General features: G+C 37.5%; 1 long non-coding RNA gene across 1 annotated transcript in view; it reads right to left on the reverse strand.

Moving 5' to 3' along the window:
- LOC311597762 overlaps nucleotides 1-21856 on the reverse strand; it is a 37365-nt gene extending 15509 nt beyond the window's left edge. Inside the window, exons 1-3 of the long non-coding RNA XR_014779341.1 lie at nucleotides 21810-21856; nucleotides 18362-18460; nucleotides 1289-1450 (exon numbers count right to left, since the gene is read on the reverse strand). This is a non-coding gene — a long non-coding RNA (uncharacterized lncRNA). The remainder of the gene's footprint in view (nucleotides 1-1288; nucleotides 1451-18361; nucleotides 18461-21809) is intronic.
- Between the last annotated feature and the right edge of the window lie 220 nt (nucleotides 21857-22076).

Consider the following 22076-nt stretch of genomic DNA (forward strand, 5'->3'; position numbering starts at 1 on the left):
TTAGTTCACTGAGCTTAATGACAAAAAAAGAAAAGAAAAGAAAAAAAAAGATGAAGACAGAGAGCTATGCTCTCCAAACCTTCCAGCTTCTGGGTTTTTAAGCCAATGGTGCTTGAATAGCAGGAGACACTCCCAGGAAACTTCCTGGAGCTTATCTCCAGGGCACCTTCGATATGTTTTTCTTCAAAGAGCCAGCTTTTGACACCTTTTGTGTGGGTTAGGGTCTGCAAGGAACTAGCTTTTTAACACATTTGGGTCTGGTGGGTTGTTACAAGCAGGGGGGTCCGCTCACCTATGTCTGAGCACTAAGCTCGGAGGGAGGTCTCCGCCTGCAGTCAAGGGCCCACAGTAATGTGACACAAGTCTTACAAGAAAGATTGAGAAGCATCAGTTTGCAGAATGGCTGCAAGGGGCTCATTCCAGTTGAAGGATGATGCAGGCTTCCTTACAGGAAGACAGTGCTTCAGAGATGCAAAGGACCAGTCTTACTGGACAGTGAGGTCATCACGGGCACTCATCTGCCCAGCCTCATGAACACAAGAAAGCCATGGGCTTCCATGGAGGGAAAGAAGAAAGCTAGGGGAGGAATCCAGAAACAGAAACATCTTTTTCCAATGCTGCAGACTATGGGCCTGCAGTACTTAGGTTTGTAAGAACGGGTATTATGAAGTTATGGTATTCACTTTGCAGTTAGTTGAAAAGAAAATGAGAATTTAGGCTTTTTGTTTTTGTTGTCTTGAGATGGGGCCATTCTATAATATAGTCCTGGCTGTCCAGGAACTCTCTATGTAGACCAGACTGACCTTGAAGACAGAAAGATCTATCTACCTTAGCCTCTCAGGTACAAAGATTAAAAGCAAGTATCACCATGCCTGGCTTAGCATCTTTGTAGTGGAATGTAATTTAATTTTGTCACATTTGTAATAGAGAATGAACGGCTAGTCATTTCTGCTAGACTGGTTGGCTAGTGAGCTTCTGTGATCCTCCTGTCTCCATCTTCCAATTTGCTGGGGTTCTGTTGTGCAGTGCTAGGGCTATAAGCAGATACCACCATGCCTGGCTTTTATACAAAGGCTGGGGATCTTACTCAGGTCCCTATGCATGCTTTGCAAGCAACTGACCCACTGTGTCATCTCCCCAAGCCTGGGATTTAATCTGCAAAATGACAAATCAGTTTTTCCTGTACTTAGCAAAAAGACTGTTTAAATAAACATAAATGCATACTTGGAAAAGTGTGAATGAATTCAAATGTTTTGTTATAAGGGGAAATATTGAGGAGCATACTCACCTGGAATTATATCCAAACTTGAAGTCTTCCCGGGCCTTGAATTTCCATCTTAGTAAGTGATGGAAGCCCTGAAGAATAGGGCTAAATGTTGTCAGGATGGGTTCTTTGGGGTATTTGCTAACGATCTTTAAATGGCATCTGGGATTCCACTCATGTCACAACCTGAAGGGAATTACAAATAGAAAATGAAGTTAGATTGCATGTACACTGTGGTGATTGTGCTATACCCCCCTTTTCCCATGATACCTCACTCATAAGTGAAGGTGATATCATTTTAAATTGGTTCCTGGAGAACTTCAGTGAGGAGAGAACGTAAATGAGCAGTATCCTCTGGGACTGTGGAATTTATCACTCCCTACCTGACAACTGAATGTGCTTGCTCAGAAATTATCAAAACATAAATTCTAAAGACCTGTTCCACAGAGATTTATATTGATCTCATTTCTGAAGACTTGAAAGGTTTTTGGATATAAATACTCAAGATAAAAATGTTCTCAAAATACAGATCATAAATGAGCTGCAATGACTTTTGAGTAGCTTATAATTTCGCAGATGTTGCGGTTGTACGTCTGGACAAAGGTAGTGCTGAGGTGGCATTCAATCACTGTGAAATGTATCTCCGTCATTTGGCTTCCTCGGTGCTTGTTACTCATCAAGGCTACATACCTCGTGACCCTGATTTAACCTCAGGACCCACATCTCAACATTTATGCATTACCTCTTTGTTGCTTTTATTTGTAACTATAACCCCCAGCTAATTTTATGCTTTGGAGTTCATTATAGGGCTAAATGATTCCGTCATAAATCCTTTTTTCTCTCTAGCCTAACTCCACCATCACCAGCCATATTTCCAAGTAAATGTAGATGTCACGGGGGAAAGGCGAGGGCTAAACAGGAGAGAGATGAGGACGAAGCGAGCCAGACAAGGTAAATAATGAGGAATAATAATGAGAAAGAATGATTTTTCCTTTCAAGCCCTTCTAGGTAAGGTGAAAGTATTTGCTTGTCTGACTGAAGACTGCATTGCTGAGATGTGACTAATTTTCTCTGGCTTTCACCATATTATACCCGACGCAACAACTTCCTAACAATGATAAGCTAATAAGTGTAGTATGCCTGAAAGTTCTTATTTTTGAAAACCCCTTTTGTTTTACCAAGCTAAATCTTAATTACATCAAGATGCATTGACTATATTAAACACCTTGTTATGATCGCAAGAGTGGAAGGCAGGTTAGAAAGCTGAAGTTGAAAAGTAGCCCACTTAGACAGTTGGTGACAGGAAATTTTTATGTTAATTACTTAGTAACTTCCTGGAATAATCTGACAAGTGCAACTTAATGAAGAAGATGTTCGTTATGACTCACAGTCCCTCATGGTGGTGAAAGCATGGAGGTGGGAGCCCCAGGCAGCTAGTCAAATGGCATCCAAGGAGAAGGAAAGAGAGCAAGAAACCATGCTCTGCCAGTGTTCTCTCTATTATGGATTCCCAGATGCTAGCCAAAGGAATGTTGCCACCACCCATTTTTGTGCTTTCTCAGTTAATCTACTTAACACAACCCCTTGAAGGCATGCATGGAGGCTTACTTACTTATGTATTCCTAATCCAATCACGTTGGTAACCAAAGTTAACCACCACAGCTGGCAAGTGAGCATTTATGTATATGTCAAGAGGAGATGGGCTGGTATATGTGATTTCTTCCCATAGCAAATGATGATAATAGTGTCTCCTCTCTGATTGCTTGTAGGAATGACACATGGAGACAGTGCAGCGCTATCATTAGGTCCGCTGTTGGGGAATTCTCCTTGTAACCATTGTTGGCTTTTATAAAATCTTATAGTAGATGGTGTTCATAGATAAGCTGGATAATTAGAATATCTCATTCATTACCACATTTTCATATATTCACATCACTTCTATTTATTCTGACCTTGAGAATGGGAAAACTTAGACCTTATAAGCATTATAACAGCATGGTAAATTGCACAGGTGTAACAACCATTCTTCACAGCCATTCCTGGAGGCTGGGAGCAGTCAATGGAGATGTTTGATGCTCTGAGAGTAGCAACTGCTCTCTGTGTACTATTGGACCCTTGGAGATTGCGCAAAGGTTAAGGCAACTCTTAAATATCTTTTTTTTTTCCTTTTTTAAATTTTTTTTTATTTTTTTATTTTTTTATTTTTTTTCTTTATTAATTTATTCTTGTTACATCTCAATGGTTATCCCATCCCTTGTATCCTCCCATTCTTCCCTCCCTCCCATTTTCCCCTTATTCCCCTCCCCTATGATTGTTCCTGAGGGAGATTACCTCCCCCTGTATATGTTCATAGGGTATCAAGTCTCTTCTTGGTAACCTGCTGTCCTTTCTCTGAGTGCCACCAGGTCTCCCCCTCCAGGGGACATGGTCAAGTGGTGCTGAGGATATTCACGTTTCCTGAACTAACATACGACTATTGGAACTGCTTCTCTATAGAAAATAGTGATGGTTGTGATCTATGAAAAATCATGTTGGCATAGTCTAGTGACCATTTTATTACTTAGTATCTTACTTAACATTAAAATTAAAAACCCAGGGACAGACGTGGTGGTGCATGCCTTTAATCACAGCACTCAGGAGGAAGAGGCAGGCGGATTGCTGTGACTTCAAGGCCAGCCTTGTCTATAACGTGAGTCTATGACAGCCAAGATAACAGAAAACCCGTCTCAAAAAACAAACCACAAATAATAATAATGATAGTAATAGTAATAATAATAATAATAAATAATAACAACAACAACAACAACAATAATAACAATAACAATAATAAACCCCAAAGGAATCTATGGAAAAGGAACAAAATTCAGTAATAGCTGACCTACTCAAAATTATCGTTCCAAATTTTTGGTATGCATTATATAAAGCATACATAGCCCCTTCTACCTTTTCTTATCTTCTGTGATAATCACTGTACACACTATAGATAATAATAGTTTTCAGATAGCATTCTGTAAACTTTTCTTCACCTCATTATATTCAGTACTGATTTTTGTGGTGTAACTTCCTAATTAGCACAGCCCCCACATCTTGTTACAGTCTTTAATTTTCAATACCAATTGTAGTTACTTACACATGTTACTATGCATTAACTGAGTTTGTTGTTCGTTTCTTTTTATTGGCACTATAGTGTATTCTAACTTTGAAATAATCACAGTTTTTGAGTAATTACTGATGAGGAGTCCAGCTTTTTCTCTGCTTGTCCTCATCACTGCAATGGAAGAGCTTGCCGTGCACCCCTAAGCATGAGAAGAGCATTCCCATAGCACTCAGCCTCTCAACACCCCACAGAGTAGCATGTTTGCAGCTCTGACTTTACTAAGTGTGGCTTGATTGTTTCTTGAGAAAGTTTTGTCTGCTTAAAGTTCTTTCAGCCTTTCTCTGCTTCTTGTTTGTTTGTTCTTCCCCTGCTTAGTGTTGTTTTGTCCCTGCTGTCGAGAAGCTAGAATTCTGGTAAGTATGGAGTGCTTTATGATCTATTACTTCATCTTTTGTTATTATAACTGAAAGACAACAGCATTGTGTGTTGACTCAAGTGTCCAGAGATCTTTATTTAAGACATCGATGTCTTCATCCTTTATCTGCACTTAACATAAATTGATAGTCTAGTTTTGATTCTTTATTGAATAGCAGTATTATTTCATTATTACTCATAAATATTTAATATTTTTATTTTATTTTTATTTTTTTTTTTGAGGAACCTGCACAAAATAATTTTATTCTTTTTTTTTTTTTAATTTATTCTTGTTACATCTCAATGGTTATCCCTTCCCTTGTATCCTCCCGTTCTTCCCTCCCTCCCATTTTCCCCTTACTCCCCTCCCCTATGACTGTTCCTGAGGGGGATTACCTCCCCCTCTATATGTTCATAGGGTATCAAGTCTCTTCTTGGTAACCTGCTGTCCTTCCTCTGAGTGCCATCAGGTCTCCCCCTCCAGGGGACATGGTCAAAGGTGAGGCACCAGAGTATGTGAGAAAGTAATATCCCACTCTCCACTCTACTGTGGAGAGTGTTCCGTCCATTGGCTAGATCTGGGTAGGGGTTTAAGGTTTACCGCCTGTATTGTCCTTGGCTGGTGCCTTAGTTTGAGCGGGACCCCTATGCCCAAATCTGCCTATCATAATGTTCTACTTGTAGGCTTCTAGGACCCTCTGGGTCCTTCTACTTTGCCTTTCTCCCATGATTCTCTCATCTAGAATCCCACTAGAATGTCCTCTCCTCTGTCTCAGTTTCCTGGTAAGTGAAGGCTTTCGTGGGACATGCCCCTTGGGCTAATATGCAGATATAAGTGAGTATATACCATTTGAGTCTTTCTGCTTCTGGGTTAACTCACTCATTATGATCATTTCTAGCTCAATCCATTTATCCACAAATTTCGGGAAGTCCTTGTTTTTAATAGCTGAATAGTATTCCATAGTGTATATGTACCACAGTTTCTTTATCCATTCTTCTATTGAGGGACACTTCGGCTGTTTCCATGTTCTGGCTATTATGAATAAGGCTGCTATGAACATTAATATTTTTAATTAAAGAACACCAGCATGCTGTTTCATTCTGTGTACAAGTGTAGAATATTCTTAGCTAGTGTCTCCAGGCCACACATTGCCACATTATATTCTACCATTCAGGCAAACACCAAGCAGAACAGTCTTAGGGGAAATCCTAAATCCCAGGTACGTCTATATTTGATGGTTGACCTAATCAGCAACACACATCTTTTTCACTTACACACATGTTTATATGCACAGAGGCAGGCATTTGCCAGCATACCTAAAATAAGAGTTTGATTTTCTGATGTTAAATTAATTCTCTTGTTCAAAACCCAACTGCATTAGTAAATATTGATAAAATATTAAAATAAAGATCAATGTTTTTGACAGAGTTCTTTAAATAACATGAGTTTCTTTTGATAAACACAGTCACATAATATTTGCAAATATCCCTTTTGATACCCACATGATCTTCCAGTCATTGACTTCCAATAACTTCAATTTTAAGTTGTCTAGCAAACAATTTAAACACAAAGCAAATCCTTAAGTGGTTGCTATAAAACATTGTACTGTTCATCCATTTAATAATTTCTCAAATTTTAGTTTTTCTCAAGTCACTATTATCTAGAGTTACAATGTGCAATTTGTCCATCCTTTCTCACAAGTATAGCAAGTCAATTTTTGGTCAAGTAATATTGTCTTATTATAAATTTCTGATCATGAGACAGTGTCCTTTTTATAGAACTACAAGGTTAGATAGCAAGTTTCAAGTATTTGAATGAGATTATTTAATGAGTTTCTTTAATAAGAAGTTATACTTTTCATATTTTGTGGGTAAACTTTGATGTATTTTAAAATATTTTTAAAAGCCTAAAGTGCTATTCTGCATGTTCAAGTTAGTTTATTGCAGACAATAATTATTTCTGTGTAAAAATAAGGCATCAATGTACATGCAGGTCAAAACTGGGCTGATAGGATGACTCAGTGGGTAAAAGCACTTTTTAAAAAGGCTGATAACCTGAATACAATCCAGAACCCACAAAAAGATGGGAGGAAAAGTGAATCATGACATAAACACAATAATTAAATTTAAAAACTTTATGAAGTGGACTAAGGATATATGTAAACTTCCTAGACTATAAACCAACAAAAAGATCTAGTGAGAAATTTATTTATATTGGAATGGGAAAATTAAGAATAAGAAGTCCAATTCACAGAACCAAAGCAGAGACAACAAATGGAAACACCAGAAAAATAAAACCTTCAACTCAGTGAAGGAAATCCCCAGAAGACTGAAGAGATAATCAGTGGAATTGGAGAAAGTATTTGTAAATTAAACATTTGACCAAAAGTAAAACTCATAATAATAATAATAAATAAAAAAACTCCAAACACTCAGCAGAGTCTAAATAGAATGCTTTACAACCAGACAGTGGGTCTAAATACATAGATCTTAAAAGAAAACTTACATGTGGTCAAAAGTATAACAAAATCTCAACATTACTAGTAATTGTGGAAACAGAGAAAACCACTAATAGTAACTTCTTATTTCAGAAAGAGGAATCATCAAAAAGATAAAAGCATTGGGCTATAGAGATGGACCAGCAGTTAAGTTATTTCTGCCCTTTCAAAAGCCCTGACCTTGTTTTCCAGCACCCACACTGTGATTCAGAAGATCTATAACCTAAATTTCAGAGGATCTGATGTCCTCTGATGCCCTCTACAGGTTTTCCCACTTATATGCACACACACACACACACACACACACACACACACACACATGCCCATGCACATGTACAGGAAGAGTTGAAAAAACAAAATTGTCTCAAAGAAAAGACAAAACACTCAACGCTGAAGGTGATTTCTAGTAAAGGGAGTGCTATTCACAATAGGCAAGAAGTCGAAAACTTAGGTGGGGAAACACTGATGATAGGGTTCTAAGTTGGACATGGTGTCTACCGACTATAACAATACATGTGTCTGTTCTAAAAAGCTAGAAGAAAGGAGACTTAGCTTGTGGTAAGGAAATGACAAATGTTTGGGGAAGTAAATGAATTTAAAATTATTTAAACAGGACATAGTATTTACATACCACAACGTCACTTAAATCTCATAAATATGCATAGCTTTTACATCTAGGTTAAAATTTGCTTAAGCAAAAGATATGAAATAAAAATAATTAATCTAAATACCAAGTTAGCATTGAGGTACTTGGGTGGTCTATTAGTTTCCTGTTCCATGACAACAGAAAGCAAACTGAGAAATTTAAATCAACAAAATTTCTCCCTATCCTAAAGATTAGATGTTTACAGTCATGGTGTGGTTTGGGTTTTTCTCTGCGTTCTAGGTGTGGGCCTGTTCTTGATGCCTCAGGTTCTGAAAACTTCAGGCAACACCTATTCCAAGCCTCATTGTATCTTAGTCTTGGTCTCCTCCCTGTGGGTCTCTGTTATTCTACAAGGAAGTAATCTAACCTGAGCTAATTATAACTGCAGTGAAACCCTTTCTAAAGAAGTTCACATTCTAGGATACTGTTCATTAGGACTTTAGCATAATTCAGGCTCAACAGAGGATTATCAAAACTGCTAAATATTTATTGCTAACTCATATAATATATTATGGGATTAGATATATGGTATATATTTATTATAATTTTTATATAACAATCATGATATCACAACTATATTATATATAACAATATATTTTATTATATATCATAATTTCAATTATAATAAAATCGACTTATTTTGGTTAACAAGAAATTCATAATGTGCAAAACCATTTGTAAATTTTGCAGTTATGCAGTTTGAAAATAAATTCCATTCATCCTATTTATCCACCCTGTGAGAAAAATATACTGAAGCATTAATAGTAGTCAATGCTAATTATTATTACTCAAAGCTAATTATTATTTCTTAGGAATATATTTCTATAATATTCCCTCAGTTGTGTTCAATTATACTTGATGGTGTCCACATGACAATATTATCAGACTTATCATGTGACTATCCTGGAGTTTTAAAAAAGCCTTTGGAGACGGACTATATAGTTGAGACTCCACTTTCCCACACTCACAATAATTCTGACTTGGTCACTTTCCCTGACCTTTCTCTGAATCTACTCCTTTAGCTGAATGAGAACAAGCATAACAGTTACTTAAAGTTTGTTTTATAATAATTTATTAATTTTATGTGTACATGTATATGTCTGAGTATGTGTGTATGTGTCACACATGCACACAGGGTGCTGTAGGAGCTGAGAAGAGGTGGTTGGATTTCCTGGAGCTGGAGTTATAGGCAGCTGTGAGCAGATTGAGATGAATGGTATGAACCAAAATCTGCATTCTCTTCGAAAACAGTAAGAGCTCTTAATGACTGATACCCCTGGTCCCTCAACGTTGTTATTAACAAAATAAAAATTTCTAAACAAGTTAGAAAATAATCTGACAAGCAGACATGTCTAATACACACTTTGTCTTCTATTCTACTTGGTGATCTCAGCTTCAGAAAGTATTAAAGCCTGTGAATGTTATACAGCTCCTCAAATGTAAAGAGTGGATGTCCTCAGAGGACTGACTCTAGCTAACCAAAGGGCATGAGTAGCAGTGTTCATTTTATAGTATCCCAGAGGACTTGAGTGTATCTAAGACTTCTTCATCAGAGCCATTGACTCACCCAAATGGTGCTATGGGCTCTTGGCTTGTTTCATGGAGAGAGGAAGTTATTTGACAAGCTGTGGTAAGTGGAAGGTGGACCCTAAACCATTACAATATCCATTTGTAAAAAAGTGTGGGATCTCAACTCACCAACTGTTCCAAGTTTTTATTTTATTTTATTTTTACTAGAAGGAGAATTAGTATAGTTAAGACCTACTAAAGGGCTTAGTGTCAACTTGAGTGGATACTTGTCACGACTGACACATCCTCAGAAGGACCATTTGCAAGCTTTAGACTTCAGCAGAAACTTTACAGCTAAAGCAAATATAATACTCGAGCTATCTGACTGCAGAGTCAGTTGCTTCACTGGGGAGTGTTGTTTCCTACAATGGAATAGTGGTGAATTTTAGATCTGTTCATTCCTACCACTTTGCAAATTACATTTTCAGAGGAACATTGGAATTTCCAGAAATTGACTCTATTATAATTTTGTTGCATATAGTAGATTTAGTATCATAAAACTTAATTATGTAGACTTAAATAAAAATATGTGACACGTCAAAACATATTTTTAATCTACTTTAAATCCAGATTGTATGTCTAAATGACTAGACTATTCTAGACCAGAAACACATATTATGCATTTCTCTTTTTGAATTCCATAAAATTTCAAAATGGAATGAAGGAAAAGGTTTCATTCTTCTTAAAACCAAGAGTGTAATGATACAATTGGATTTAATTTTCTTTCAAATACATTTCCTTCTCATAATGTAAGCTATGGAGTTCTATGTCATAAAATATGTTCTGTAAAATGTCTTGATATCTGATAGCACAGAGTGTGAATAGAGAATATATGCAATTTAATGCAAATTTCTATTTTCTTTTTAATCAATTTAGTTGTAAAATACTTACAACTAGGGCCTTTTATATGATTGAACTGGAGAATTTAGAAGAATATCCTTCTTTTTATTTATTTATTTTTATTTTTAATTTATTTTTATCAAGTTATTCAGATTACATTTTAATTGTTATCTCCTCACTTTTATCTTCCCGTTCCTCCCTCCCTCCCTCCCTCTTTCTCCCTTTTCCCCTCCCCTAGGTCTGTGACAGAAGGGGGACTTTTTCCCCACTATATGGTCACAGCCTATCAAGTCTCATCCTGGTAGTCTGATTATCCTTTCTCTGAGTACCACCAGGCCTACCCACCAAGGAGAGGTGCTCAAATATGGGGCACCAGAGTTCATGTCAGAGTCAGTCCCTGCTCTCCTACAACTGTAGAGAATGTCTTGTCCACTGGCTAGATCTGCATAGGGGTTCAGTGTTTACCACATGTATTGTCCTTCATTGGTGCAGTAGGTTGAGCAGACCTCCCTGGGTATCCTTCTCTACTCCCATTCACACCACATGGTTGCTCAGGTAACAGTGGATGTGAATACAAGATGGTGTTCTTGGAGTAGAGATCTCAGATGGATACTTGTATATTACTGCCATTCCTAGGTTGGAATCGTGTTTATCAATCATGTGATGTGTCATGCTGTTATTGTCTTTGAAAACACTAGCATATCATTCTCCCTGATTAATTCCATTAGAGGGAGTCACTATGAAGGAACAAATAGCCCTTCTCACTTCTTTCTTTTCTGTGTAAAAGCTTGAAAGTGTATCAACACACGTTTCCACCATTGTTATGCCATCTGCCTTGAGGCCCTCAGCAGAGCTGAGCGGAAGTCATTGCCATGTCTTCAGCTATCAGATCCATGAGCTAAATAAACCTCTTTCCCTTACCCAGAGCAATTCATTTATTAAGTAATAAAACTCTTTCTTAAAATGTATGGTACCTAGTGAAGAGCAGATAATTAAATATTGAATAGTGTCTGTTCTTAAGTGTGTTACAATCCAGCAAAAGAAAGAGTGTATTTGTTCAGAGTTTCATGACTCTTGACTGGCCAGTATAATTTTAGGTTTGAGAGACTCTGGTAGGAAAAAATGAATTCCATGAATTGCAGAAAGCACTCTACATGTTGCAGAAATGGCTGGTGGGGTATAAGATTGGGATGACTAAGGACGAGCTTCTCATGAAGGGTGAGTTTTGTATGAAATGTGCATGGCAATTATTGGATATAATAGTGCTTGGTGTGTTATCCAAGGTTCTCTCTCTCTCTCTCTCTCTCTCTCTCTCTCTCTCTCTCTGTGTGTGTGTGTGTGTGTGTGTTTGTGTTAATTATAGTATTTTCCCACTTTTATATAGCTTGGTAATGTCCACTACCAGAAAATTGAATATTGGTAGAGTAACAGATGCCCTTCCAACATAAATCCTAAAATCTAAAGTCCCAAGAGTTCTCAGGTTTGAGGGGAAAGAAACATGAACCTTTTCAAGAAGATGGCAAGCATCCTCTTCTTCTGCCCCTGGGCAGGGCCAATGTGCTTTACTTAGCCTGATGATTTCAGCCCTCAATTCTTGCTGAAATGCCCTAAGTATATACAGTCAAGAAAGCTGAGCATGCATTAGCACAATCAAATTGATGCCTGAAGTCATTCCTTACAGGAGGCAATCAGAGGCTTCTGCTACAGCACAGTTCACCCAATGTGCATTAACACATGGAGGAAGAAATTTCTCAAGCAGGAAAAACTGAGAAACTTCATTTAGATACTCATTATAGAATAGGACAGTAGTATCTTTAAATGTAGACTTAGCCTCCTCATACAATCGATCAAGCATTTTACCCACACTGTTGGCAGTAAGACTTCAGTTCACGTTAGGAATCAGGGAAACTTTTCTTGAAATTTATCCAAAGGCAAGCTCCTCATTCCAGGACACATCTGGCAACATCTGGAGGCCTTCTGGTTGTTACAATAGAATGAGCAAGCACTGGGCAGAGGGTAAGGCAGATACGGTTTTCTTAAGTTAACAAAGCCTCGGCCAGGCAAGGCTTTGAAGGTGGCAAAGTCTTCGTTCCCTTTAATGGAACTGGTCTTTAGGTCCTTGTATTTGCAATAACCTTTCTGGATTTGTGATCATTACACAAAGGGCCCCTTAACATTTGCATAAGATCTTTTACAGTTGCTTCACGGTGACTGCAGCCGTACTTACGCTTTTGACTTTGATTTGTTTCCTGATCAATGGTTTTTACTTGATTCAAGTACCAACACTTCCATGAGTTTGATGCTAATTGATGGCACTGAGCCAGTCTTTGAAAGATGTGTATATCAGTGATCTCCTGTACCCATTGAGTATTTCGGGAAACTCATAGGAAATCCACATATGGGGAGATTATTCATACTTTTAAGTCTGATGGTCTCACTCATAAGCATTAAATAATTTAATTCAAGAAGGCACACAGGATCTAAATGCTGATCACAAGAATATAGAGGAAACTTTGGTCTGTAAATAATGAGTAAAACTCACTGAAAATATTGTAGGAGTTATTTTGGATAAAGAATAAATCCATGACATGTAAAAAATCCTGGACACAAAGGTTAAGATTTTTATACTCACATAAACAGAATTTTATAGAATATGATCTGTAGATCTTATAATAGTTCTACCATTTTTGGAGGCTGTGTGAGTCAACTTTATAGTATTGCAGTTACTACCCGAGAATGTCAGCTTATGAAGGGAAACTTTATTTTGGATTATAGTTTTGGAAGCTTTGGTCCATTGCTGTCTAATATTCTTTCTTATGTGGTGTGTAAGACCGCTCACTGCAAGGGAAATACATATCAAATCAAACTAACAAGCAACTAGGAAGAAAAGGAACCAGGTACTGATATTCTCTTCAGAAGGATGCTGTGTGGCAAGGAGGCTTTCAACACAATTTCAGTTTTTACAGATTCCATGGCCTCTCAATAGTGCCAGGATAAGAACTGTGCCTCCAACTGATGGAGGATGCGCATGCAAACTATAATGAAGGCCTAATTAATTACTTGACTATTCTGACACTAAATTTTAGCAGAACTTTGTTTTAATTCAAATGATAGACTGTGTCTTCATGAAAAATATATACTATATTATATAAACTAGAAAGAATATCCTGGAAAAAACTCACATCAGTCTAGGTGTTGCCCTGAAGAAGCAAAATTGATGGGAGAAATAGTCATTCAAAATTAATACCCAGCCTACCTCAAAGAGGATGATGAGCATCAAAGAACCTCCCTATGGAGATGGCTTCAAATATGGCAAAGTAGCCACTTGGCAAAAGGTCCTCATTTCTACCATAGACAGAATTCTGCCTAAAAAAAAAAAAAAAAAAAAAGAGCAAGCTTGGATGCAGGCAGAGTCAACAGCTGAACGCTGCCAAGACAGGGTAAGCAAGTTCTCAGTAGTTCCTGCCTCACAAATGTCTTTCAGATATATTGGACCAGAAGGCTGAAAAAGATGCTCCAATGTTATAGAGAGTTTTGGGTGATTATTCAGGTAGAAACTGTCTCTATCATCTTTTCATTTGGAAAGCTACTAACTTGCACTCACAGCATACTCAGATAATCATGTTTATTCCTTCTCAAGTCTCTGAGAGAGTTGAAGACCATGTAGCTTAGTTGTAAAATCGTTTAGGGGTTAAGACGTTTTTAGGTCTAGATAGGTATTCTAAGTTGATAATGAGAATATGAGATGGAGATTGATTTACATTCAGAAATGTAGATGCACCAAGATAGGAAAGTTGTCTTCTTCAAGGCTGTCAAATACAAATAGGCAAAACACTAATAATGTAACATTTATATAATTCCTGATTGTGTCATGGTTCTTCTTGCTATAGGTAATCTATTATATATATGTGTGTAATAATAAAAGCGTATAATAAAAACTAAAATTAAGTAAAATTTAAAAAATTAAATCTTTAAGAAAATCTGTGTGTATATGCTCTGTGCTGGAGATGATGGGCACCAAACAAGATACTTTTGGTTAGTACAATGAAATTAATTCTTAGAGAATAATTTTGTAGAGGAAATTCTAGGCATTGTCATGAAGTTTGTAACAAATTTAGTAGGTGCAAGAGACAGTGAATCATCAGGAGCTACAAATTTAGAAGGAAGAACTTTTAGGCTTAGACATTATATAATATATAATGGTGTGCTTAATGCACAGAAGCCAGTTTTGTGATATTGGAACTATAATTTCTTGTAGGAAAAAAGCCTAGTATTGAACTGTAGGGGAGATAAACCTTTTTTGTTTTGATCCCAAGTGTGGGATGGGGAAGAGAGCAGGATGTTTACCACTTAGATGTAAGAGAGCAGGATGTTTTTCCACTTGGAACTTGAACTATTTCATGGGTGAGCTTGGTGAAAAATATCCTTGAACAGACTGAGAGGATGTGTGTGTGTGTGTGTGTGTGTGTGTGTGTGTGTGTGTGTGTGTGTGTGTGTCCAAAACAAGAGGCTGGGGGCTTTTGGTTGGGACTTGGTTTTTGGGTGTTCATCCTTGCACTTCAAGATGCTCCTAAAAAGAACTGCTGCAAGGAAGGCTTCAAGACTTTGGGCTCCATCTGAGGCTTCAGGTTCCATTTGCTCCAGTTTCCAGCAGCAACTTTGGTGGAATTGATGGTCTGCTGAAACCCTGCTGACTACACCAGGAGAATCATTCCTAGGAACTGATACCCAGAAGGTTTCGTTCTTGTTTTCTTTAATCTCCTTTCCTCTTATTTAGGCTAGTTGGGTTGTAAGGGAGGTACACTCGGTTAACAAGTTTATAATAAAATATAATTACTAAGAAAATTGAGCCTACATTAAATTTTCATGCAGAAAATGTCGGATCGCTGTAATTGAAATGTGAGGTCACTTTTTGTCCTGTGCTTCTAAGTCTTGATGTTTTACTCAAAACAGGGTCAGTAGAACCATAGTGTTCTCTTAGAAGCAATCCTCAGTTTTACAAGCCATTCACTGTAAAAAAGGGTTTGTAGGAGAGTGGCTTAAAGATTTAAAGCCTGCTAACACAAGCATATAGACAGAAGCCAGGTTACTAGCACATTCCAACTGACATAGCAGTCTCAAACACTGTAACAGCTTCTTATCTGTTCCCTGGATATTTCAGATATTTTTATGGTCAAAGGACCCAACAAAGAAGAAATTTTCAAAGGGAAGGTAAGACCACAGAATGACAGAACAGCATATATGAAAGGTGGAGTACTGATATATATATATATATATGTCAACTTGAAGCTCTAAACTCATTATAATATTATTCAAAAGGTGTTTTCAGAAAAATAAATTTGAAAGGAAATTCTTTATGAACTGAACATTTGAGAACTGCATCTTCTTTTTTTTTTAACACTTTTAAAAATATTTATATTTTGTTTTTTTAAATTTTTTCTTATTTTTTTAATTAATTTATTCTTGTTATATCTCAATGTTTATCCCATCCCTTGTATCCTCCCAGTCTTCCTTCCCTCCCATTTTCCCCTCATTCCCCTCTCCTATGACTGTTCCTGAGGGGGATTACCTCCCCTTGTAAATGCTTATAGGATATCAAGTCTCTTCTTGGTAACCTGCCTTCCTCTGAGTGCCACCAGGTCTCCCCGTCCAGGGGACATGGTCAAATGTGAGGTACCAGAGTATGTGAGAAAGTCATATCCCACTCTCCACTCAAGTGTGGAGACTGTTCTGTCCATTGGCTAGATCTGGGTAGGGGTTTGAAGTTTACCGCCTGTATTGTCCTTGGCTGGACCCCTGGGCCCAAATCTGCCTATCATAATTTTCTTCCTGTAGGTTTCTAGGACCCTCTGGATCCTTCTACTTTGCCATTCTCCCATGCTTCTTTCATCTAGAGTCTCATTAGGATGTCCTCTCCTCTGTCCCAGTTTCCTGGTAAGTGAAGGCTTTCGTGGGACATGCCCCTTGGGCTAGTATGCAGATATAAGTGAGTATATACCATTTGAGTCTTTCTGCTTCTGGCTTAACTCACTCATGATGATTTCTAGCTCAATCCATTTATCCACAAATTTCGGGAATTCCTTGTTTTTAATAGCTGAGTAGTATTCCATAGTGTGTATGTACCACAGTTTCTTTATCCATTCTTCTTTTTAAGAGAAAAAGACTAGATTATTTATTGAAAGTATCAAGACACAAATTTTAAAGAAGAGAATTGGAAATGATAAATAAAATCAATAAATATGGAACACCATTGTTCGTAAAGTCATGGGCACCTTGACTTCAGAGGAAGGTTAAAATATAGAATGAAATGGCACAACAAGCATGGGATATAAGCTGCAGCAGACAAATCCAGATGTTTGAAAGTCCTTGCCTGTTGTGGCAATCAGAAAACATTTTACACTGTGGTAAGTTAGGAGCATGTGCTATGACTAGTGAGTAACCATTGAAAGGTAAGGTGTAAGAACGTTCTAATGAATCTATTAAGCTAACAGGAAAGTGAAAGAGCATAATCTAATATAATATGTCAGTTAAATAATATAACAACAAACCCTCCAATCAAAGAGTAACCTTGTTAGACTGGATACAGACATTGAGACATAGAGAATAAGAAATCTGAAAACATTAATAATCATTTTCTGTACTTTAACATATGATTGTATAAAAAATACCGTCATGCCTGATACACATATCATTTATGCTCACAATGACTCTCAGGTGTGGCTGCCTTTGCTGACTTTGCTGTGCTCACCGCCCCATGAATACTGCAGGCACATATTTGCTATCCTTCTAATGGCAAATGAAAGATGCTTCTTGGGAATCTGCTGACCTTGTGCTTTTGCTGGCCTCATTAAATTATAAGTCTGTGAGTTGTGTAGAACCCAAACAGAAACATGTGTGATATGTGCCAAGGTAATGATGCAGATGGAATAAAATTAGAATATCATAGTGAACTTTCAAATAATAAATAAAAGGGCTTTTTTTTGTGTGTGCACCATAAAACCTCCATGCACTGCGGCCACATGAAGATCCGATGTCTAATAATAATACACAAGGAGCTAAAATGTGAAAGAAGTCCTTCATTGATTGGCCCTTTGTTGAGTATACAATATGAAGGTTAATTCTTTCTCTCCCTCTAGTCCTTCTCCCTGTTCTCCACCTTGTTTCCTTTCTCTTTTTGTACATAACACAAGAATACAAACGTCCATGTACACACACACACTCACACACACACACACACACACACACACACACACACAAACACACAGAGGGGGGCGTGGGATAAAGAATGTAGATGAAGCAAATATAGCATTATGGTGAGCATCATTAGAACAGAAAATATATTAAAATAGAAAGGATATAGATTAAGGAACAAAAGGAAGATGTAGAGAAAACTTAAATACAAACCTTTCCTTCCCCTTTACCCTTCCTGTTTTTCTCTCTTGTTTCTCTATACCCTGATCTTTTTGCTGTTATTAGATTTGCTAATGCCAACTATACTGAGTTACTTGGCTCCAAGAACTAGACAAATTTTTAACTTTAAAGAAACAATTATGCTATAGTAATATATTATATATTTTAATGGCCAAATTTGATCTTATTAATATAAAATTAATCCATTCATTGATGTTAGCAGAGAAATTGCCAAGTGTGCAAATTATAATTATATCTAAAATTATTATCACTGTAGTTATTGGAATAACATATTTTATGTAACTGATAGGAAAAATATTGAATATATAAAAATGATACTCTATTGCAAATCCATAGAGAAGTAAACTTTCCTCCTTTCATCCTCTTAAACTTTGTTGTTTAAAACATGGCTTCCTTTTCTGTCTTAGCCAGGCAGCATGTCAGAGTTTGATGAATTGTTTAAGTTCTCCCTGTGGTTGTAAGGTGAGCAGGAGGAATCATGGAGCACACTGCAAAAGTGAATGTTTCCATAGAATATAAAGTAAGCCAAGCTGAAGTTGTGTTTCCGGCAGACATAGAAAGAGAAGATAATGAAACGTTTGCTTTCAATAAAAAGCTATTACCTGAAAAGCCAGGCACACAGGAGTCTGTTCAAAATAAGTGCTTCATATTCAGTAGTCAGGGCCCCACCCCAGATGATGTATTCAGCCAACCAAAGTCTCCTAAAACAGTTCACAGAAAAGCAGACACATTGGTGGAGTAAAATTGAAACAAGATTCCATATAGTATATGTACAGGCAGAAGGCTAATCTTTCATCTCTGGAATTCATTGTGAGTTTAACTACTAGACAGTAAGTATAACATGTATGCTGGGGATCATAACTGTACTCTTTGCTACACTCTGCTTTTTATAACAAAAATGGAAATTATTTGGTACTTTCAAATAGAATCTCTTAAAGTTCCTACTCATTTTTCCATAAAAAGAATATAATAATGTATTTAGGAATATTTGTAAATACTAAGACATATATAGTTACTGTTATTATCAATACTTTTCAAAGTTTGTGATATGAGATTTCTACTATCCAAGAAAATATTGGAATTACATAAAACATATAAGAGAAAAATCCAGTGATATGCTTTCTATTCTCATGAAAAACTTTATTTTAGGGGGACAAATCATCATTATTTAATGTTTTCTGACTTAAGTATGTTTAATTAATAATTCAAGTCAGAAGCCTTACAAGGAGACCAGCACTCGCATGAATGTATCTATCAGGTGCTTAAAATTTTTATTAAGTTCCACAGGAGAAACTCATCCCCTGTGAGGTTTCTGGGGAACATTTTTGTCTGAGAAAGTCATATTGTTCAGGATCTGTAGCTTTTATAATTAATGTGAATATATCAATCCATGATCTTGAAATATTCATACAGTTTCCTTTAAAGTATTGCCTTGCAGCCCATGTCTGCTTCTCCTTTTAAAGCAACTATAACTTTGTACCTTCAGAGTGACAGGGAAGGCACTGGATAACAGAATATGGAGCCTATTATTATCTTTTATTATCTGCAGTCACTAAAGAATCCTGATGCGAGAGGAAGAAGATTTAGGGGACAACTTCCTGGGGTTAGTATATTTTCTTAGAATTTTCATGCTGCTAAATTGGGGGGAAATTATTCTCAGTTAGTAGGGTAACGTTCAAGTAGACAAGGTTAGGAGTATCAACAGATGCTGAGTTCTGCCAACAAACTCCCCCACACTCCCTTCCAGCAAGGATATAAAGGTCAAGGTAATCGGAGAAGAGCAGCTAAATATGTTAACATGTTCAGCCAATGAAAGGCAAAAGGAACAGTGCATTCCCCTCCCTCTCTGAAGCACGGCTTCAATGATGTGGAAATACCACAATGACTTACAAGACCCATAAGCATATATGATGTCAAGCAGTCTGTGATTTAGAAGTTTCCAAGAGATAAGAAAAGGTCTTGTGATTCAAGACCACACTCTATTTGCTTCAGGATTTTGCATATTGCTTTGCCATGGATGTTTTCTTTTTTTTTACTGCTTCTATGTTTCCGCATTTGCATCATTTTCTCCATTTGTATTCAACATTTCTCAGAAACTAGGTTAGCCTGACACAGTGCCGTATCAATTTCTATATTGGTTAGAACATTCCCTTTAGGGTACTCCGAGGTAAGTTCCCTATTTTGACTATACAATAAGAAAGATCTTTAGGTTTCGGAAGTCCATGGCATTTCTGCAGAGGTAAAAATCATAGGCTGTACAGTGAACAGGCACATACAGGAAAACTTTAACTCTCAAGCAGCTGTTAGGGACTGTGTGTACATTGTACCTCTTATTTGTTGGTTATCCATGGGTGTATTAATGATCAATATAAACATAGATGGTATATGCTTTCTAGCATGGGTAGAAGGAACTCACATAAGCTAAAGGCAACAAGTGTTAGGGGAAAGTGGTGTGTGTGCACATGTAAGTGCATGCATGCACACGAGTGTGTGTGTTGGTGTACACATGTGTGTGCCTGTCACTGTACCCTTCCTTGAATAAAGGCCAGAGGGATGGAGCGCTCACTGATCCTAGATCCAGCAAGCCTTATCCATTCTCCTGTATTCACTACAGTGCTGTGATTGCAGGTTTGTGTTCAGCCACACCCATTTTTGTATGGGTGCTGGGAATTTAAACTCAGACACATATGGTTATGGTGCAAGTGTTTTACCTGCCCAAGCTGTCTCCGCCCTCCATTCTCCCTAATAAACACTGAAAACAAGACTAGGCCAAGCACCTGGGAGTTTTAATTTATAAAAAGGAAGTATGTTGTGATTGTCATTAATAGGAAGTGTTTGAGTTTCCTCTAGTATCTTTGATCTTTTTTATTTCTATGGAGTCCGCAATAGTTAGAAGAGGACATGCAATGGTAAATACTAACCATCTATTCTTGATACCTGAAGAAATGGCCTCTACTCAATAAATATACCACAGAGTTGAAACACAACAGAATGCCTAGCACTACATGTATTTTATCTGTAACCATCCAAACTTAGTGGTTCTAGACATTGTAACATTTTTTTTTAGCTTCCCAGACAGGAGGGCTTAAGCAGGGATCTGAGAGAGCAGTAGACAGAGGATAGTGTTTGTGCGTTAAACCTCTCATGGGAGGATACATGTTTAACATGGCTGGCGTTTTGTAGCCTGAGAAATCTCAGCAGGTCTCAGGTGACAATGAAGAATGCTATTTCAGCTTTTAATGACAGGCAGGTGGGAAGCTGCAGTTATTTATTTATACTACAAGATGCTTTAAGCTTTGGTCCAAAATGGGACATGGAGGGAGGTGCTGGTACTAATTTCTGGTCCTAATCCTCTTACAAATGTCTACAAACTTGGTGACAGAACAAAAGAAATGTCTTATATTACTGTTCTGGAAGTCAAAAGTAAAAAATTATTATGCTGACCTTAGAGGCCCCTGTTTAATCAAACAAAATCCCTGTCCCGGATATGGGTACCTCTATATGTTTGTGAGGGGTGCGTTGTGAACTCCTAAACAGCACAGATTGTAGCCATTCATCTCGATTGCTTATGAAAGTTAGATGAGAAGACCCACTGCTGAATACCCCACACATCTGGCTTCAAGATACTGAGAGATGAAGCAAGAACTAAGCTAAAGGCTTTCTCCTCATGGTAGAATTTCACTGTGCCAGGAGGTTCTAGACAGGCTGTTGGAGAGATAAAGACTCAGCAGTCTTCCTAACTTGTGAACTCTATAAACTACAGTGCCATATTGCTAGGCATGACTAGCAAGGAGGTAACGAATTGTTCTCTGACTGGATTTGAGAGCCACCCTACAGGACAGAAGACATGCTTAACGTGGCAAACTTTAAGAACACATGGCTACTGGGGGTGGTGGTGATAGGGACTGGAGTGTGTGTGCGTGTGTGTGTGTGTGTGTGTGTGTGTGTGTGTGTGTGTGTGTGTGTGTGTCAGGGTGGACAGGCTCACTATTGTTTAGGTACTGATATGGTACTGAACTTTATTCTAAAAAAAAAAATCTATGTTTATACCCTCAGGCAAATGGTCATCCTCCAGTAGATCAGATTTTCTTTTCAGCAAATGGCTGTGAACGCACCGATTCATGGCTGCTTGATATGGTTAGAATAACTGTCTGTTACAGGCTCATCCATAATCAAGGGTATCTGTAGCTCACACTGTAAAACCAAAAAACACATAGAAAAGGGAAAAGAAGGAAAACTATCTCCAGAACTTTACCCACACGTTGCAATCCAGAATCTCATCTGCTGTAGTTGCCTGTACTGGGACTGCACAAGACT

Source organism: Acomys minous (assembly GCF_964271855.1).
Source record: "Acomys minous genome assembly, chromosome: 5".
In the NCBI taxonomy this organism is placed as follows: Eukaryota; Metazoa; Chordata; class Mammalia; order Rodentia; family Muridae; genus Acomys; species Acomys minous.